Source organism: Pan troglodytes, chromosome 10 (genome assembly GCF_028858775.2).
Source record: "Pan troglodytes isolate AG18354 chromosome 10, NHGRI_mPanTro3-v2.0_pri, whole genome shotgun sequence".
NCBI classification, from domain to species: Eukaryota; Metazoa; Chordata; class Mammalia; order Primates; family Hominidae; genus Pan; species Pan troglodytes.
The window spans coordinates 114,937,301-114,955,858 of NC_072408.2; the positions used below are offsets into that span (position 1 = coordinate 114,937,301).

Consider the following 18,558-nt stretch of genomic DNA (forward strand, 5'->3'; position numbering starts at 1 on the left):
AGCTTCTTGGTCGACAACAGTAGCAGCAGCAGCAAGCACTCTGCCATTTGGGGTGCATACTCCCCATGTCAGGCAGCTTGGCACTTTGCGTAATCCGCTCAGTGAATTTTTCCAGCGACCCTATGGCTTGGGCTTGGGTCTCGAACCCATTTTACAGAAGAGGACACTGAGGCCGGAAGGCTGAGGCCCCTGCCCGATATGCTCAGCCGGCCTGGCACCGGCTATGCCCGGCTCCCCAGGAGGCTGCGGGAGGGCCAGGTGGCATGCAAGGAGTTAAGCGGTAGGCAGTGCTGTGGCTCCGTGCGAGGAGCGCGCCGGGCTGAGGCGCGCTGCTGGTGGCGGCGGCGGCAGCGGCGCGGGAGCTAGGGCTGGAGACGTGAAGTCCAGGGGAGCGAGCAAGGCAGCCAAGGAGGCAGCGGCGAGGCAGCGAGAGAGAGCCAGGCGGCCGGAGCTCCGCGCCGAGCCGCAGCCGGTGCCCTGCGCGCACCGGGCCCGGGCATCTCCATCCCCGGGGCGGGTGCCCGCGCGGGGCCTCGCCGCGGCTCGGGGCACCCGCAGTGCCGCCCGCCCGAGCGCCAGGCTCACAGGAGCCCGGCTTTCACTTCCTCTCGCTTCCGCCCGCCTCCCTGGCTCGCCGGCTGGCGTCGCCACCGCCTCCTCGTCCCCGGCCACCGCTGTCGCCGCTGCTGCAATTCAAGGCGCACACTATCCCACTTTCCCGCTGGAGGCGCAGAGGATGCCCCTTGAGCCAGACCTGGAGAAATAGCCCCAGGGCCCGGCAGGAGGAGCCTTGGTGGCGAGAAAGGAAATCCAGGCTCCCCTTTCCTTAAAGCCACTGCAGCAGCTGGGAAGGCGCCCACAGAGCGGGCGCGCCAAGCGGGACGCGGGAGTCGCAGAGAGGGACCCCGGGCGCCTGCTGAGCTCCGCTGGCAGAGTTTGCAAGTGGCGGAGACCCTTCAGGTAAGGACTCAGGTGCCTGGACCTGGGAAGAGGGCTCCAGGAGGGAGCCGGGCGTGGAGCTGGTGCGAAATGTCTTCTGCCCCCAGATCTGGGCTTCGCTTTCCAGACGCTTCCCCGCAGGTTGGGGGCTCGTCGTCCAGAGCCCGGCGAGTGAGGAACCCAGAGTGGTGACAGCCCAGCTCTGCGTAGATGACAAACTTTCTCTCCTCTGGCAGAGGGTGGGACATTCCGGCTCATCCAGGCATCCTTCCTCTGGGCATTCCTGTGCCCCCTACAGGCATGCATTCAAGGGCTTCTCCCGCGGAGGTGGGCCAGCGGGGAGGCAGTGGGCCCCCGTAAATTTGATTTATGAATCACCCTCTTTCTGGCCAGTGCAGAGTTCCAAGGGAGAGGGAGCTAGTCATATTTCCAAGTTGGCTGTAGAAGATGTTTCTTGGGGGTGATACTCTGGTGAATAAGGCTGCCTGTCATCTGATGCCAACGGCCAGAGCTGCCCAGGCAATGGGCTTTGTGTAGGGTGCCTTGCAGATTTGCTTATGTCCTTTCTGGTGTGTGTGTGTGTGTGTGTGTGTAAAGAGAGAGAGGGAACTAGAGACTAGGGGACCAACTCAGCCAAATCGCCTCCTTGCAAGCCTTTCCAGCAGCCCCAGGTATCTTGGAAAGAGCCAACTCACCTCCTTGGCAGAACCACTAGGAAGGGTGGAGGTCACTTCCTAATTCTTACAGCTTCAAAGGGGCTTCTCCTTAGGTGAGCAAAAAAATAGGGGAAGTTTCCTGGCTGCTCAATGAGACCATTCCTATTGGAGCCTGGGGAGGTGCAAACTTTTTGCAGAAAAGGGGCTGGAAGGGCCACGTGGAGAGGGCCTCCTGACATTCTCATCCCCGCACTCTAGGCCCCTAGAGGCTCTGCTGAGCCCCATGCACAGCTCATAAGTTTGGCTAGATGATTTTTTCTATTAGTAAAAAGCATGCTCCAAGGAGGTCACCTGGTCTCTGAGGATCATTTTGGAGCCGCCCCTGTGGTCACAGCCCCATAGATGGCATGGTGCTACCTACTTGGGCTGGGCATCTGCCTCTGCGGAGTAGCATTGCTGTGTTGTTTTTAAGACAGTTCTTGGGGTGTGAGGTGGGATTCCGATCTCAGGCCAAGTTAGAGCTGCGTCCCTAGGCTGCCAAAACCCAAGAATTCCTCCAGGGCGTCAGAATCTAGTGCTTGATGTCCTGGAAAAAGCCCTGGGTCTGGGTCAGGAGATTGAGCTTCAAGTTGGCTCTCATTTGCTGTGTGACTTTGGGCAAATCACTAGACCTCTCTGGGCTTCAGTTGCTGCTTCTCAAAAATGAAGAGATTTCATGTATCCTCAGAGGTCCCAGTTCAGTTGAGACACTCTATGGCCCTGAGTGATTGTCACTGATGAGATTTTTGTAATCCCAGGAGGGGATCTTAATTTAGAATTTAAGAGACCTAGGTCTCAGATCAGATCTAAGTTTGACCAGTGACTTCCCTCTCCACGCTTCGGCTCCTCCACTGTAGGATGGGAAGTTCACAGTTCCTACTTTACAGGGCTGTTGAGAGGACTAACTGAGATGGTGCCTGGAGGGTGCTGAGTGTAGAGTTTAGCAAAGAGTGAAGCTCAACGGTGCCAAGGCTACCTGCTTTTGGGTCTTGTGTGGGGGCATCTATCTGGGTGCTGTTTTCCCCAGGGAGGCTGGCCCTGTCCCACCGAGCACCAGGTGATCCTTGACTACATGGCAGGGCCCTTGTTCTCTCCAATCACCTGACACTGCAGTCCCCGCCCTCTCTCTGCTTTCTCATAAAATCTCTGCTGGACCAGCCACTCCTAGTGGGGAGCCCAGGGTGGTCTGGGAGTGCTAGATGCACCCAGCTGCTGTATCACCAGGACATCAGGAGGTGGAGGTAGGCAGTCTCCATGGCTTCAACTTCGCAGCTGTCTAGGGACCAGGGCAGAGAAGTTCAGAATGTCTGCGTGTAGGGCACTCAGCTGACGCTTGAGAACTACCCCATGCTGGGCAGACAAGGCTACTGTTCTTGGCAGGAAAAGTCAAGCTGGGGAAAGAAGTGTCTTACAGCATTGTGTGTGTGTGTGTGTGTATGCATGTGTGTGTGTGTGCCTGCGTATGCACACATGGGGGGATGCTGAAATTGTCAGGGAATGCAGTGGACTGGTCAGTGTGATTTTTTTCTGCGTGGTTCTGAGGCTTGTGGGTTGCCCCGGGTTTATGCTGAAACCATCAGTGGGGAAGGCAGACCCCATCCCAGTGACATGGAGTGAATTCATGGGGAACAGGAGCAATTCCACTGTGTGTTTGCTTGGACTTGACTTTTAAGACTCTGAGAAAACGAACAATTTGCTTTCATGGTAGAGTAAGGTGTGTGTGTGGACACGTGTGTGAATGTGTGCATATGTGTGCATTCTCATGCAGGTGTGGGCTCATGTGCTTGTGTGAGCATAACTTACATGAGAACCATAAGTGTGTGCACTCATGAGATAGTGTCAGTGTGAGTGTGTACTTGGTGTCTGATGGATTTATGAGTGTGAGCGTGCATGTCTATGGATTTGTGAGTGTGCGTGTGCATGCCTGCAAGAGAATTGGTGCACTTGTGAATCGGTGCAAGGGTGGTTATGTATATACACTTGTGAATGTTACGCAGTTGTATATATGTGAGTCGTGTGTCTGGGCTAAGCAGGTGTATGCCTGCACAGATGCACGTGTGTGCTCTAGGAGATCTGTGCAGAAATATCCGTGTTTAAGAAGCTGTACTCTCTGCCTGGTGCATGTTTTCATAGCTGTGTGTGTTATTTGCATGTGTATGTGGGCATTTCTCAGTGCCTGCATACATGTGCATACAGCCATGTGAGTGTGAGTTTGTGCTATGCACTTACAGGCATTATGTATCTGCATGTTTTTTAATGTATCTTTGTGTGTGCCTCTATGTGCATATGTGTGTGTAGCATTGCACACCTGATTGTCTCTGTATGTGTGTGCATCTGTTTGTTCTGGTGTAATCTCTGTGAATGTCTCTGTGTAAACGTGTGAGTTTCTGAACGTGTGTATCCGTGAATGTTAGCGTGTGCATTTGATTGTGTCTGTGTATACATGTGTGTTTCTGTAGGTGTGTGACTGTGTGTATTGCAGTGTGAACTTTTTGTGGATCTCTCGACATATACACAGGTGTTTCTGAGTGTATGTGCCTCTGTGTAGCATTGCACACTTGAGCATATCTCTGTGTGTATGTGTGTGTTTGTGAGTGTCAGTATCTGGGTGTGTCGGTTGCAGCGTACATTTGAGTGTGTCTGTGTGCATGTGAGTGTCTCTGAAGGTGTATTTCTGTGTGTTCCAGTGTAACTTTTGTCTCACATATGAGTGAATTTCTGAGTGGTGTTGTACTGTATCTTTTTGCACATCTCTGGGCGTACATGTGTGTTTTTCTGAGCGTGTTTGCCTGTTTGTGCAGCAGTGTAACTTTTGTGCATGTCTGTGTGTATGTGTGTGCTTCTAAGCATGCACATCTCTGAGGGTGCGTCTGAGTGTCTCTAGGGGTATAAACAAGTGTGTGGGTGGAGGGGTGTGAACATACCTGTGAGCTTCCAAACAGAAACCATCTCTGAACCTTTAAGATCACTCTTCTCCCTGCTCCTCAGGACTGAACTGTGCTTGTGCCGTGCACCTTCCGAGTGTTGATTCAGCAATTGGTGCCAGCTCTGAGCAGAGTGTTGGATGTTGCGTGCTCATTTTTCCAAGTGCCTTTGCCTTGCAGTGCTCCAAAGCCCGGTGTATCCCCCTGCCCCCGCCTCCCTCACCTTCTGTAACAGCCCAAATCTATCTTGCCAGAAGCTTCCACTTAGGACGGCTGCTGAACAAACTCGCAGATGTTAAAAGCACAGGTATAATTTTAGGCAGAAGGTCTGAAAATAGGCAGCCTAGGATGTGCTGAACATCTCGACAGCAGTGTTTCTAATTAGGAGCAACTTGTTTTCCTTAAATAAACAAATCAAGTGAGGAAAGAAATTGCCCGAGATTAATGGCTCCCTGGAGCAGGTCCAGATGTTGGGAAGATAGGGACTGTGGTGGGGTATGGGTGGGTCTCTGGTTCCCCACGGACTGCAAGTGTTGCTGCTTAGGGGCCTTCCAGACTTTGCCCAAGAGCTGATGAGGCAGAACCTTGAGGTGAGAAACTGGTGAGGAGGGCAGGACTGGGCCACTGTGGGGCCCCTTTTCAAGGTCCGCCAGTGCCTGGTTATTGGGATGGGTGCATCACTGTTCCCATTTCCTCCCTCCTCCCTGTATCCATGCCCTTAGCCATAAGACGTCACTGCTCTTCTCATTCAAGGAGCAGGCAAAACTTATGCCCCTGCCCCCTCCCTTTGGGGTTCGGCCATGTGACCAGGTTTGGCCATTAGAGTGAAGTGGAAGAGATAGTGTACCCATTCCAAGCTTAGGCCTTAGGGAAACTTGTGTGTTTCTGCCATGGCTAGGTGGAGAGCTGCCCTCTCAGCCTGGCCCTAGAATGGGCACATGTTAAGCCCAGACCTTGGTGAAGGGATGAGTCCAGCCAGTTTCCAGCTGGTCACAAGCAGATCAGCAAAATAAATGCCTCTCACAGGTATCTCACTGGGGTTTTCTGGTTGTTTGTTACACACCACTCTCATGGTCATAGCTAACTGATGCAGTTACCAGTAAGTCATCTTTATTTCCTTCCCCTGTTTGACCCTGGTACCTATTCAGAGGTGCATAATGAACACCTGTACTTTTCACTGTTGGTGTCCCATTCCTACCTTGCTTTCTGTCCATCCTAATATCAACACTAATAATGATAAGTACCATATACAAAGTGTTTACCAGGTGCACACACTGTGCCAGGAGCTTTGTATTCATCTAGTCTTCTGTCAGAGAGATGAATGACTTGCCCAGGTGACACAGCTCAGAAGCCAGGCTTTCTGGGATTTGCACACAGATCACCTGATGTCAGAGACTGTGTTTTTAACCATGATGTCATATTGCCTCCCAGTGCCAGCAGGCATGTTTTATGTAACTGATGTCATAGCATACATTTGACATTTCCCCCCTTCACTCACCTGGAGGTTTGGTTGGCAGAAGTGAATCATGTCACAGAAGTGGGAATTGTCTATTTGAATATGGTGAGATTTCTTCATCCATCCATCCTTCCATCCGTCCGTCCATCCGTCCATCCATCCATCCATCCATCCTTCCATGCATCCATTCAAGTATTCATTCAGCATCAGTATTTGCTTATATTCAGTGTTTGCTCAGAATCTTCTCAGCATCATACTCTGTGCTGGGCACTGAAGATACAGAAATGAGAGACCCCAGCTCTGTCTTCAATGAGCTTACAATCTGAGGTAGAAGTAGGAGAACCTGGGTTCTGGAGGCAGATGAAGCTGGGTTCCAGTCCAGACTTTACCCTTTACTGGAAGGAACTTCAGCCCCACCTCATTGGATTGTTGTAAGGATCAAACAAAGTAATTTGGCAAAGTCCTTCACATAGTGCCTTTCATGCTGGAAGCCATAATAAACAATAACTCCTCTTCCTCCTATTCTTTCTCCTCCTCCTCCTTATGGTGGAGACGGTTGAATGTCACTACCAGAGCAATGCAGAGATAAGAGAAAGTAGGGGCCTCCAGATCCCAGATAGGGTGACCAATCATCCTGACTGTCTGAAACTGAGATGTTTCTTTAGGATACAGGACTTTCAGTGCGAAAACTGGAAGAGTCCCACACAAACCAGGACAAATTGGTTACTCTCATCTCAGAGGAAATATTGGACCCAGCTTGGAATGGTCTAGAATAGAGGCCAACAAACTATGGCCCACAAGCCAAATCTGGCCCACTGCCTGTTTTTGTAAATAAAGTTTTATTGCAACTCAGCTAAGCCCATTCATTGGCCTATTGTCTATGGCTGCTGTCAAGCTACAACAGCAATGTTGAGTATTTGTGACAGAGATCACATGGCCTGCAAAGGCTAAAATACTTACTATCTGGCCCTTTACAGAAAAAACTTGCTGACCCATGAGCTAAAAATCTCAGCCAGGGTCCTGAGCTTTGGACTAGGATGACCAAGGCAAAAATCTGATGGATTCGGCTGTATCATTGTGAGTCAGGTGACATATGGGGTTTGCATTCATCCACAGGTGAGGCATCTGAAGGGTCAGAAGAGGTGCAGTAACTCCAGAGACTGTGAGCTGGAGAATTCTTAGATGGAGAGATGGAGACCCAGAAAGGGAGAGAGACAACCCAAGGCCACATAGACAGTAGGAGGCAGGTGACAATGGTCCTGGGGGAAGAGTTTCTGAGTGGGAAGTGAAGAGGTCTGAATCCCAGCTCTGCGCCAACTGACTTAGTGGCCTTTAGCAAGTCCCTTCCCCTCTTTGGGCCTCAGTTTCCCATCTATAGAATGGGAGAGAAGTTACATATGATCACGAAGGACTTCTCCAGTGCAGCTTTTTATGGTTCCATTTTCTTTTCTAATTGGAGTAGCACTAAAGCCTTAATATATGTTGGCCTGTGCTCCAAGGTGGCCCTGCAGGACCCTGACCTGGGGACCTTCCTGATCACCGTAGCTTCTGTATGCAGGGTGTTTACAGTGCCTGGCATTGTAATCAGACTTCACTTCCATTCTCTCACTGAATCCTTGTGACAGTCCTGTGAGTTAAGGGACCCCAGTCTCCACTTGACCCATGTGGACACTGAGGCTCAGAGAGATTCATTCACTTATCTAAAGTCACAGAGCCAGCGCATGGCAGAGCCCAGGTCTCTCTGACCTCAAAGCCCGTGTTCTCAGCTACTCCTCCCCCTGCCTCCCCGCTCTGTCTTTCCCAGGTGGGGGTGATGCACGGTTTCAGGAACTCCTCGGAGGAAGCTTTCCCTTTTCTCTCCCTCTCATTTGTTAACCTGGAAATGGCATGCACCAGGCCAGGTCCATCCCCACAGGCCTGAGGATAGTAAACATGGGTTTATCAGTGAGGCTGAGGCTGGGCAGGCTTGGGTGACTGAATGGCTGGAGGGTCCCCTGCTAGGACAGTTAAAGGCAGACTACTCACCAGGACTGGGGGCTGAGCCTGCTGGGGTCTGGATTTGCAGGTTCATAGAAAGCCCCTAAGCCTCCAGAGACAGTGGATCACCCACATTTCTTCCCCACTTGGCTAAGATGGCCCTGATTTCTGCCTCTAGAATATCTGTTTACACTCCAGTGTCCTGGGCTCTTTGCATTTTGAAAGCCTCCCTGGTGGGACAGGTAGAAAAGCTAGAATCTCTGGAACAATTAGATTAGTTTTAATTTTCACATAGCTCTTAGGTGTATCACCATCATAACTGCATGCCATTTACCCTGGGAACTCAACTCTCTGTAAAACACAATAAGAAAGTAGTCTGATTTAATTACTCCAGTGCCCATATCAGAAAAGAGCCAGCATTCCCTCACTCAGGGCCTGTTTACTCTTTCTCTGCACACCATTGTGATGAGCTCAGTGACCTGATTTCCCAGGCCCTATAGCACATAGAGGAAGCAAGTGATGAGACTGTAGAATGGTAGAGAGTGCACAGTGACAGCAGGCAGAAGAAACAGCTGACAGCCTGGGAACAAGGGTGAAGATGAAGAGATTACAAAACTAAGAAGCATGGAAATAAAAGAATGACAGCTTGGGGGAATTTAGTGTAGTGGTCCAACAACCTCATCCCGTAACTTCTGTCCAGCTGAATGTTATAGGACACTGAAATGGCCAGCCTCTGTGCTGGCCCCAAGAAATAGTTAAATCCTATTTAATAGGCAGGAGCAAGGGCAAGGAATAATTCATTGAATACAGTATTTGATCCCATGGCTAAACTAATAAATGTTTCTGTGTAGGTAGCCTCTGGTGTCTGAAAAATTCACTTACGTGGAACTCTTCATTTTTCACAATGTTGGATAAGTGACATCTAGCTGTACCTAGACAGTGTCTGGTGTGTGATAGGTGCTCAAGAAATGAATATTCTTTGAAATCAGGCAAATCTAGGTTCAGATCTTAGCCACTTAACAGCAGCCAATGGCTCCCTCTCAGCCTCAGCATCATCCGCTATACACTGAGGACAGCTGTACATGAGCTACAACTGCTGCAGAAACCCAAAGCACCTTCTTGTCTGTGCATGGTAGAAGGAACAGCACCACAGCCTGTCTCATGACATTTGCTTTCAACTTCTATATCTCATGTGGGAGGTGGGCACATGCAGAAACCAGGCTGGAGAGGACTCTGAGAAGTGAGGTTCTATCGTTTGATGGCCAGCATGCGGGAAGACCCACCACTGGGACAGGACATTGGATGGAGTTGGGTGAGCCAGCCTGCCATAGATGCCCCGGCCTCAAAAAAATACGATGGCATCTTCATACATGTCCAGTAGCTGGGTAAAAAGATGCCCCATTTAACTCTGTTGTGCCTTAGGAGTGAGGGCTAAGAACTTGGGCTTTGGGATTGAACAGGTTCACTTCCGATCCCAGCTCGGTAGCTTATAGGCTGTGTAATCTTGAGCAGGTTGCATGAGCTCACGGTGCCTCCATGTCCTCATCTGTAAAATGGCAATAATACCTACCTCATAGGGTTCTTACAGGGATTCAATGAGATCATGCTTAGTGTAGAGTAAGTACTCAACAATGGTCATCTTAGCCAGAAGATAAGTCATTTTCTCCAATGGGCATAACTAAGATTCTTCCTAGCACTAATGTGTCTGTGGGCATCTGTTCAGGACTCATGATGAATCAGTTATTTTCTGCCTCTTCACACCATCTGGGGCATCTCCAGTAAGTTTTCTCTTTGAACTTCAGCTTCCTCTGCGATGAATGTTATTTAGTGATTTGCTTGATTCATAAACATATTTGTGCATCCATTCATTTATTTAACACTCCTTTATTAGGCACCTATTTCATTTCAGAGCTGCTAGGTCCTGTGCTGGGCCCTGGGAGATGAGCCCAACTTGATAGACCTGGATAGTGATGCCCCCTGGGAGGACAGAGGAGACACCTGGATAATTGTCCTGGGAGGGCAGCAGGCTTCATGTTCACAGCTGTGCCTCTGCACCAAGGTGGGACTGGTGCATAGTAGATGCTCAATGTTTGTTGAGAGAATGAATGAATGAGTGTTCTGTGCTTAGCACCATCAGATGGGTGGATCCTATTGCTATCTGAGCCCCAGAATTCTTGAGTCCCAGACTGAGAAGAGCAGCCTCAGCTTACCACCTTAGGAAAGAAAATAATGAAGGTGTGAATTCCTGGATCATTCCTTAGGCATTGGAGGTCTATCTCCAAATAAAATTGGATAGTTGCATGAGATGGAATTAATTGGGGGAAACATACTTTCAAACAAGAGAGAATTTATGGCTGAATGACTTGTAGTAATTCTAGGAGGTGTTCTTCTTCTTGTTTCCATTTTTATGGAAGACTCCCTCACCAGCCCTTGTGAACTGGGGACTTGGATAAAGTATTTGATCCCATGGCTAAGACCCAACGCCTGCACCTAGGAAGAGTTTTCCCAGCTCAGGTTCAGGTGGGGAGGAGATTAGGGTCCAGAGTGGTACATGCTGCAAAGTGAGCGAATTCGAAGCTGTGTAGTTTTGGAGTCACCAACATGGGCTGTAGACTGAAACTGCTTGGCTTCACAGCCCAGATCAGCCACTTGCACACTCTCTAACTTTGGACAAGTGTCTTAACCCCTGTGCCTCAGTTTCTCATCTGTAAAATGGGGATAATAATAATGCATTCTCCAAGGGTTGCTATGAGTGTTTTATAAGTGAATTCACATAGAAGCCCAGCACAATACCTAGCACATAGTAAATGCTCAGAACAATATTCATCGTTATTAGTAGGGAGAGAACAAGCCCATATGAGGTTCTGAAATGTCAGAATGGGACATGGCAGGTTTTAAATAACAGAAACTCTCTCACACTGGCTGAAGCCAGTGGCGAGTGAGCAGGAACCTAGCTCAGCAGTGAAAAGCTGAAAAGAGGCACCAGGCTTGGGTTAGAGAGACCATCAGCTGATCACACAACCTTGGGCCACTGGCATCAGCTTTCTGTGCCTCGGTTTCCTCACCTGCAAAAGAGAGAGGGTGAGCTGATGTGTCTAGGATTGCTGTGAAGATGACGTGACCTTATGCATGGAGAGTTCTCAGCCCAGGGCAAGAACTCAGAAGGCACACGGGGTAGAATGATGGCATCATCCTGAGTCACGCCCGGGGTCAGCCTGCCTGGGTTTCAATCCTAGCTCTGCTGCTTCTCAGCTGAGTGGCCTTGGGCCGTGAGTTAACCACTCTTCGCCTCCGTTTCCCCATTTGTAAAACAGATACAAAACTGGAAGGGCTGAGTGAAGATTCAATGACCTAAAATGGCACCTAGCATATGGTACAGGTTACATAAGTGCCAGTTAGTAACATAATGATTGTGATTGGGTGGCTTTTATTTCAGGTCTTGTCAGAGGTGAGCTACATCATAGAGTGGTGAGGCACCTCCTTACTGTCTATGAGCAGAGTGAAGAGGCATGGGGATTCTCTGGTCATCAGGGCCTCTCCCCATAATCCATCCTGGCATAGCTTTTACGGCAACCTGCTGCTCTGTCTGTCCGCCTGATTTTGGGCACTGGCTGATCATGAGAGGTAAACCTGTGTGTCACTCAAAAAGAACCAGGTGGTAGTAGCTGGGGGCCCACACAGCTTGTTCCTCAATGCTGGGGATTGAGGTGTCAGTGTCTTCTCCCCTGGACCACCCAGATCTTCTGCCCTCACCCCTCATGATCCCCCAGCCAGGGGCCTTTGCTGGCCCCCTGACCCCCTGCCAGCCCCTGCTACAGTCCTGAAGCCTTGGGCTGCTGTGATCACTGTCCCCGTGAGTGTGAACTTCAGCAGAGCAAGGCTGCCAGCTCTGGAAGGGGTCCCAGGGAGCAGCCGGCCAGCCCTCCCACCCCCTGGGCATCGTGGCAGAGCTGGGACTAGAACATAGGCCTTTCACAGCCTGATCCATGACAGGTCCTGCGACCCCTTTGCTCCCATGCTGCTTTTCAGCGTGAGCGGATGAGTTCCCTATGGCTACGGGAAACAAAGTCCACAAAGGTAGTGGCTTGAGCAAGACAATCTTTAAATTCTTTTCTTTTCTTTCTTTCTTTACTTGTTTATTTATTTTTTAGAGATGGAGTCTGTATCACCCAGGCTGGAATGCAAGTGACACGATCATAGCTCACTGCAGCCTTGAATTCCTGGGCTCAGGTGATCCTTCCATCTTAGTCTCCCAAGTAGCTGAGACTTACAGGCAAGTGCCATCACACCCAGCTAATTTTTAAAAACTTTTTGTTCTTTTTTGTTTGTTTGTTTTAGTGATTTTTAAAAAAATTTTGAAGAGATAGAGTCTCACTATATTGCCTAGGCTGGTCTCAAAATCCTGGACTCAAGCGATGCTCCTGCCTTGGCCTCCTGAGTAGCTGAGACTACAGATGGCCACCACCATCCCCGGTTCTAAACAATACAAATTTACTATCTGCCAGTTCTGGAGGTTTGAAGTCTAAAATGGGTCAGCAGGGCTGGGTTCCTTTTGGAGGTTCCAGGGGGAGAATCCACTCTCTTACCTTTTCCAGCATTGGAGGGCCGCCCGTATTCCTTGGTTCATAGCCCCAAACCACTCTGATGTCTGCTTCCGTCATCACATCTTTGTCTCTGGCTGCAACTCTCCATCAGGACCCTGGTAATGACATTGGGCCTATTTGAGTAATCCAGGATAATCTCTCCATCTCAAAATCCTCCACTTAGTCACATCTGCAAAGTTTCTTTTACTAGGTAAATGTCGCATAGTCACAGGTTCCTGCTTTTGGGGTCGGGGGAGCTGGTATATGATGAAACTGGAGTGTCCTCAGGGCCTTGTGAGCCCCTCCCAGCAGTGGGAAACCTTGTAAAGACTTTAAGTAAAGGGGAGTTGAATGATTCCATTAAACCCTGGCCAAAGCAAGAAGAAGAAAGGCCTCCCAGCTGTCCCCCCTCAACTTGAGATGGGAGCCTATTGAAATCCCTGCAAAGAGCAGAGAGAACAGGGTGATTTCAGCTTCATTATGCAAAACACACAGCCTTCCAGGGAGAGGTGAGCTTTGGAGAAAAGAGTCAACAAATTAGTTTCTTAATCTGCTTTAAGTTGCTAAAATGCCCCCTTCTCCCTTCCTTTGTCACCTGATGGGCCTGTGGGCTATTTTAACTTTTATTAGAAGATTTTTATTTTTTTATTAAAGGAGCTTTTTCCTTTTTGAAAAACTAATCCCAGCTGTGTTTTGATAAGGTAGAATTAAAAATGGCACTGGGTAAATGCCACAGAAAGCTTTGATTTTTCTTCTTATGGCATCTGAACTGATTTAAATAACAATTATGTATTTCATTTTTATGTAGCCTCCTCTCCTCCCTCCCTGGCCTCCTCAAAACACCACAGGTACCAGCAGCTCTGAACACATGCTATTTCTAAAATCTCCAACCCTCAGCTCCTGGAGGCAGAGGGACAGCCCTATAAGAGACCAACATTTCTAACCCAGCAGCTTCAGGTGTAAGGCAGATCTCGCTCAAGTACAAGTGCTCCAATTCACAGTTGTGTGGCCTTGGATAATTTACTTCAATCTCCTTGGCCTCTGATTCCTCATATACATGAGTAAAATAGAAATAATGATAGTGTTTGCATTCATCTGGATTCTGTTGGTTGTAGGTGACAGAAAACCCAACTTAAACATCCTTACACTCTTTTATTCTCAGGCATAAAATGAAATTTATTGGCTTATAAAACTAGCAACCTAGCTTCAGGCTTGGCTGGATCCAGGAGCTTGATATCTTACAGGTCTCTCTTTCTTTCTGGTCACCTCTCTCTTTTCCTTCCTTTCTCCTTCCTTCTCTCTCTCTCTCTATTTTTTTATTTCTCTTTAGAGACAAGGTCTTGCTCTGTCACCCAGGCTGGAGTGCAGTGGTGCTGTCAAAGCTCACTGCCTCGACCTCCTATGCTCAAGAGATACTCCTGCCTCAGCCTCCTTAGTAGCTGAGACTGTAGGTGGGTGCCACTGTGCCCGGCTAATTTTTAAAAAAATTTTTGCAGAGATGGAGTCTCGCTTTGTTACACAGGCTGGTCTCAAACTCCTCGCCTCAAGCGATCCTCCCACCTTGGCCTTTCAAAGTGATGGGATTATAGGTGTGAATCACCGCATCCAGCCTCTCCGTCATGCTTCACCAATCTTTTGGCTCCCATTTTCTCTGTGTGGGCTTCATTTTAGACTAGCTAACTTCTTCTGAACACAAATACCCATCAGTCTCTCCCTACTTATATTGCGGCATCTGAAAGCCCAGTTCCAGCAATTCTGAAATTGAGACCTACAGCCTCCTGGCACCTGTCACAGTGACTAGGGAAATGATCTCTGCTGTTTGATCAGGTCAGGGTCATGTGATCAACCATGACACCTCTTTGGGGGAGGGGCGTGAATTACTGTCTGTGGCTTCCTGAGCCACAAAGACCAATAGCTGGGGAGGGCGTGGGCCCCCAGTGGAAAATCAGAACCTAGTTAACCAAGGAAAGGGAAGAGATAACTGGTCAGACTAAAATGACTGGTCAACAAGCCATCTAGTCCCCATCTCAGAGCCTTGCTGTGAGGATGATATGAGATCAGGCATGCAAGGTACTTAGCACTGCCCCCAGCATGCAATGTGCCTGGTAAATCACGCCTATTATGACTGATGTTACAAATGTGATTATTCTCAGCATGGTGATAATATAGGCCAGACAGGGGCCCGTCAATATCCAGGGCAATGGGAGGCACTCCACATCCTGAAGACTCAACCTGAACATCCCACTAACCCCTGTGTAGCCTTGGATCAGTCACTTCCCTCCCATTTGGTTGACAAAAGTGGCTGTTCCCTAACAAGCCCCCACCTCCTGTGTCAGTTTATCAGCGGAAAGCTGTGATGGCACCAGGGATGCAGGGGGGCGGTCACAAATCCAGATGCCTCCAGGACAGGTGGGTCCCATAGGCATGAGACAGGCCGGAGGACTATGGTGAGCCAGAGACCAAGTGCCCCATCCACAGGGCACAGCTTCTCCCAGCCCCAGCCCCAGCCTATTGTTGCCACACAAGAATGCCTGTCCAGGATGGTCACATATCTTGAATTTTTTTTTCCAAGAGAATTCCACCAATTCGGGCAATTTTAAAACATAGGGCAGGCTAGATGAGTGTGTCTGTGAGCCCTGTTGGACCACTTCTTGTAAAGCCAAGTCTCCTCAGCATGTGGGACCCAGAGCCTGTACTGTCTGTACGTTGAGAGCTCGTGTTATGGATGACCTCAAAAGACACAGCGGCCCATTGTTCTACAAACCTGGGTCATACGCGTTATGCATTCAGCATCCTTTTTCATGGCCATGGGAGCACCTGTCTTCCTCTGAGCTGTGCCATTTGTAACAGGCTTTGTGGATGGAATTCAGCGAGAATGGCTGCTTCGAAGCAGTTCATTTTGCTGCCTGAGCTTATTAATGTTCTCTCTGATTTCCTGCTTCACACTATTGATTTCCTGGGATAAAACTCTGTCTGCAGAGGCTGAGAAGGTAATTCAGCTGCCGTCCTTATGTGTGCGGGAGGATTCTATCCTAGCTGTCTCCCAGTTTGTAGCTGTGTGTTGGAGAGCAACTCACTTCACCTCTCTGAGTCTCAGTTTTTTCATCCGTAGCATGGAGACCCTTGGAGCTCCTGCCTTCTAGGAGGTGTCAGGAGCATGATAGGTACACAACAAAGCTTAGCTCCTCCTGTAAAACTGCAGCCCCAGCAGCCTGGTGAAAGGGAGTGAGATAATGATGCCCCTTATTGTGAGTGAGCACTCACTCCATACCAGGCCCTTTCCCAGCACAGCCTCCTTTACTCCCCCAGCAGCCCTGAGTGGCGGCTTTCCCATCACTGTCCTCTTTTTTACAGATGAGGAAACTCTGAGAGGCAAAGAGACCTGCCTAAGCTCGCACAACTCGGACATGGCAGAGCCAAGATTTGAACTCTGGCCTGCCTGAATCCAGGCCCTGCTCTTGTGACAGGGCCTTGCATTTCAAGGGAACCGGTTTACATTTGCACTGGCTGCATCCATGAGCACCAAGGATCCCTGAGCAGTGAAATCCAGGCCCGGCTCTGCTACTCACTTACTATGTCATCTCAGGAGACTTTCTTGACCTCTCTGGGCCTTTGTTTCCCCCAGCTCCTTAAACACACCTTGCTGCCTCCCACCTCAGGACCTTTGCACATACTGTGCCCTTGCCCAGCATGCTTTGCCACTCAACCCCCACCCCTCTTCACCTGATTAACTGCAGCTCCTCCTTCAGGTCTTGGGTGAAGCATCACTTCTGGAAATTCCTCTGGGGCTCCCCTTGGCATGTGCTCTCCAACCTCCACAGCATTCCTTAAGGCTTTGTGATTACAGCGTTCTGTGTTGATCTAACCAACCTGCATCCCCTCTACCGGACTGTCTGCTTTTGGGGGTCAGGGAACCAGCTGGGTCTTGTTCAGTAGGCTTCCCAGGCTAACACTCCAAGCCTGCCACATATGTACAACAAAACTGTGGAGTTAATAGATGGAGTTCAAAGAGGCCTTAGGACCCTCATACACTGCTGGTGGGAGTGTGAATTGGTACAACTGCTTTGCAAAACTGTTCAGCAGTATTTATTTAGGCAGCACAATACATGCCCTATGACTCTGCTGTTTTATGTCAAGATATACACTCAACAGAAATCGCTATACACATTCTTTTATTGTTTTATAATACTCATAACTGTGACAGACAGGAACTGCTGAAATGTCCATTATGGTAGAATAGATAAGTAAAATGAGGTTTAGACATACCAAGGAATAGTACACAGCAGTGACAATGAACAACCTACAGCTATAATCCATGAAAGGAGGCATTGTGCAAAAATAATGGTGAGTGAAAAAACCAGCTACCAAAGGGCACATACTACAGAATTCTTGTTATAAAATGCTCAAAAGAGAAGCTAAACTACATTATAGTGTTTAGGGTTGCAGGCATGCTTTGGTGGAAACATAAAAACAAGAAAGAAATTACCACCATCGTCCTGAAGGTAGTTATCTCGACTGGAGAAGGAGGGGGGCATGTCATTGGAAGGGGTCTCAAGGTGCTGGCAGTGTTGTTTCTTGCCCTGGATGGGAGTTACATGGGGTGTGCATTCATTGTGCAAACTGCACATCATTGTACATGATGCAAATTGTACATCTTTGTTTTTTGTTATCTTCTGTATTGTGGTCATGAAAAATATCCCTTCCATCCCCCAAGATAATTATCTTTGGGGGTCCCCATCCACCAGGACCATCATTGGTTGGGCTTTATGCACAGAGAACATCCTCTGAAATCCTGTTTTAAGCCAAGTTACTCTCTAGTTGAGTGTGGGTGTGCCCCACTCTGTCCTGTCATTCCCCCAGGAGTTCAGATTTACATGTGTGAAAAGAACCAGAGCAGCTTTTGTCCTGGCACAGAGGCCACCTGCCTAGAGGATACAGTTAGCCCCTTTTCTCAGGACATGATAAGGATGGAGGATTGATTTCACCAGAAAGTATTTTTAAAAGAAAATACGAAAGAAAAAGAAAACTAAAACCTGGGGAGAAGCATTTTCAGATACCTACTTTTGCAGGCCAGGGAGATAAACTGTCCCAGACGGAGCTCAGGTGACAGGGCTGGGCAGTGATTTGAATCAGGACACAGGGCTCCAAGGTGGGGCAGCTGAGGCCCAGGCCTAGGGTGGGCTGGCGTCCAGGTTCAGGAGAACTAGGTCTTTGGACTTAAATGCTCCAAGTGTTCTCCAATGGCCTTGACCTCCCTTTCTGCACAGACTGACAGGTTGGCCTGGGCCCTGGCTAGAGAGCAGAGACGCTGTGATTTTTATAGGTCCTTCAAGCTCAAGTCAGGATGGATCAGGGTTAGGGTCTTCCAGGGGTTCCCAAAAGTCCGGCCAGTCCTTTTGGATTATTAACTCATTAACAATGAACTTCATCCATACATACAAAACATTTATACATCTCTTGCCATTTATTAAGCAGATAGTAATTGAGCTTAGCTGGGCCTAGACTCTGCTAAACATCAAGTATATAATGAGAGTGACCAACTGGTTGTGGTTTGCCTAGGATTTTCCCACTTTTAGCACTGAATGTGTAACCGGCCTGGGAAACTGGATCCCAGGCAAACCTGGATGGTGGGTCACCCTGGAATGGTGAGCAAGAAGCTCTGATGCCCACCTGCACAGAGCTCAGGTGGAGGAGACAGGACATCACAGACCAGCATGCTCAGCAAGCACTTTGCTTGAGGAAGCTTCCTGGAGGAGGTGGCATCTGACCTGAGCCACTCAAGAGAAGCAGGGTCAGGCGGGGGTAGAGAGTGGAAAGGGGAGGAAGATTGGGGAGCCTGCAGGGTTCATGTCATGGTAGGCCTTTGGGTCAGGGTGGGTGCTAACAGCCATTGGGAGCCATGTGGGCTTAGAGGTTAAAGAAGGGAATAGAGGTGTAAAATTTCTATTTAAAGACTCTCCTGGCTGCTGTGTAGGGAACAGGGG

General features: G+C 49.1%; 1 protein-coding gene across 3 annotated transcripts in view; it reads left to right on the forward strand.

Moving 5' to 3' along the window:
* Nucleotides 1-262: 262 nt before the first annotated feature.
* WSCD2 (WSC domain containing 2) overlaps nucleotides 263-18,558 on the forward strand; it is a 121,530-nt gene continuing 103,234 nt past the window's right edge. Inside the window, exon 1 of one of the 3 annotated variants that reach the window (XM_016924113.4) lies at nucleotides 263-960. The gene's annotated coding sequence lies outside the window, so the exon portion shown is untranslated. Of the gene's footprint in view, nucleotides 961-2,599; nucleotides 2,876-18,558 lie in introns of those variants that run through there. The other 2 variants (XM_522520.8, XM_016924112.4) reach the window with 2 other exon arrangements.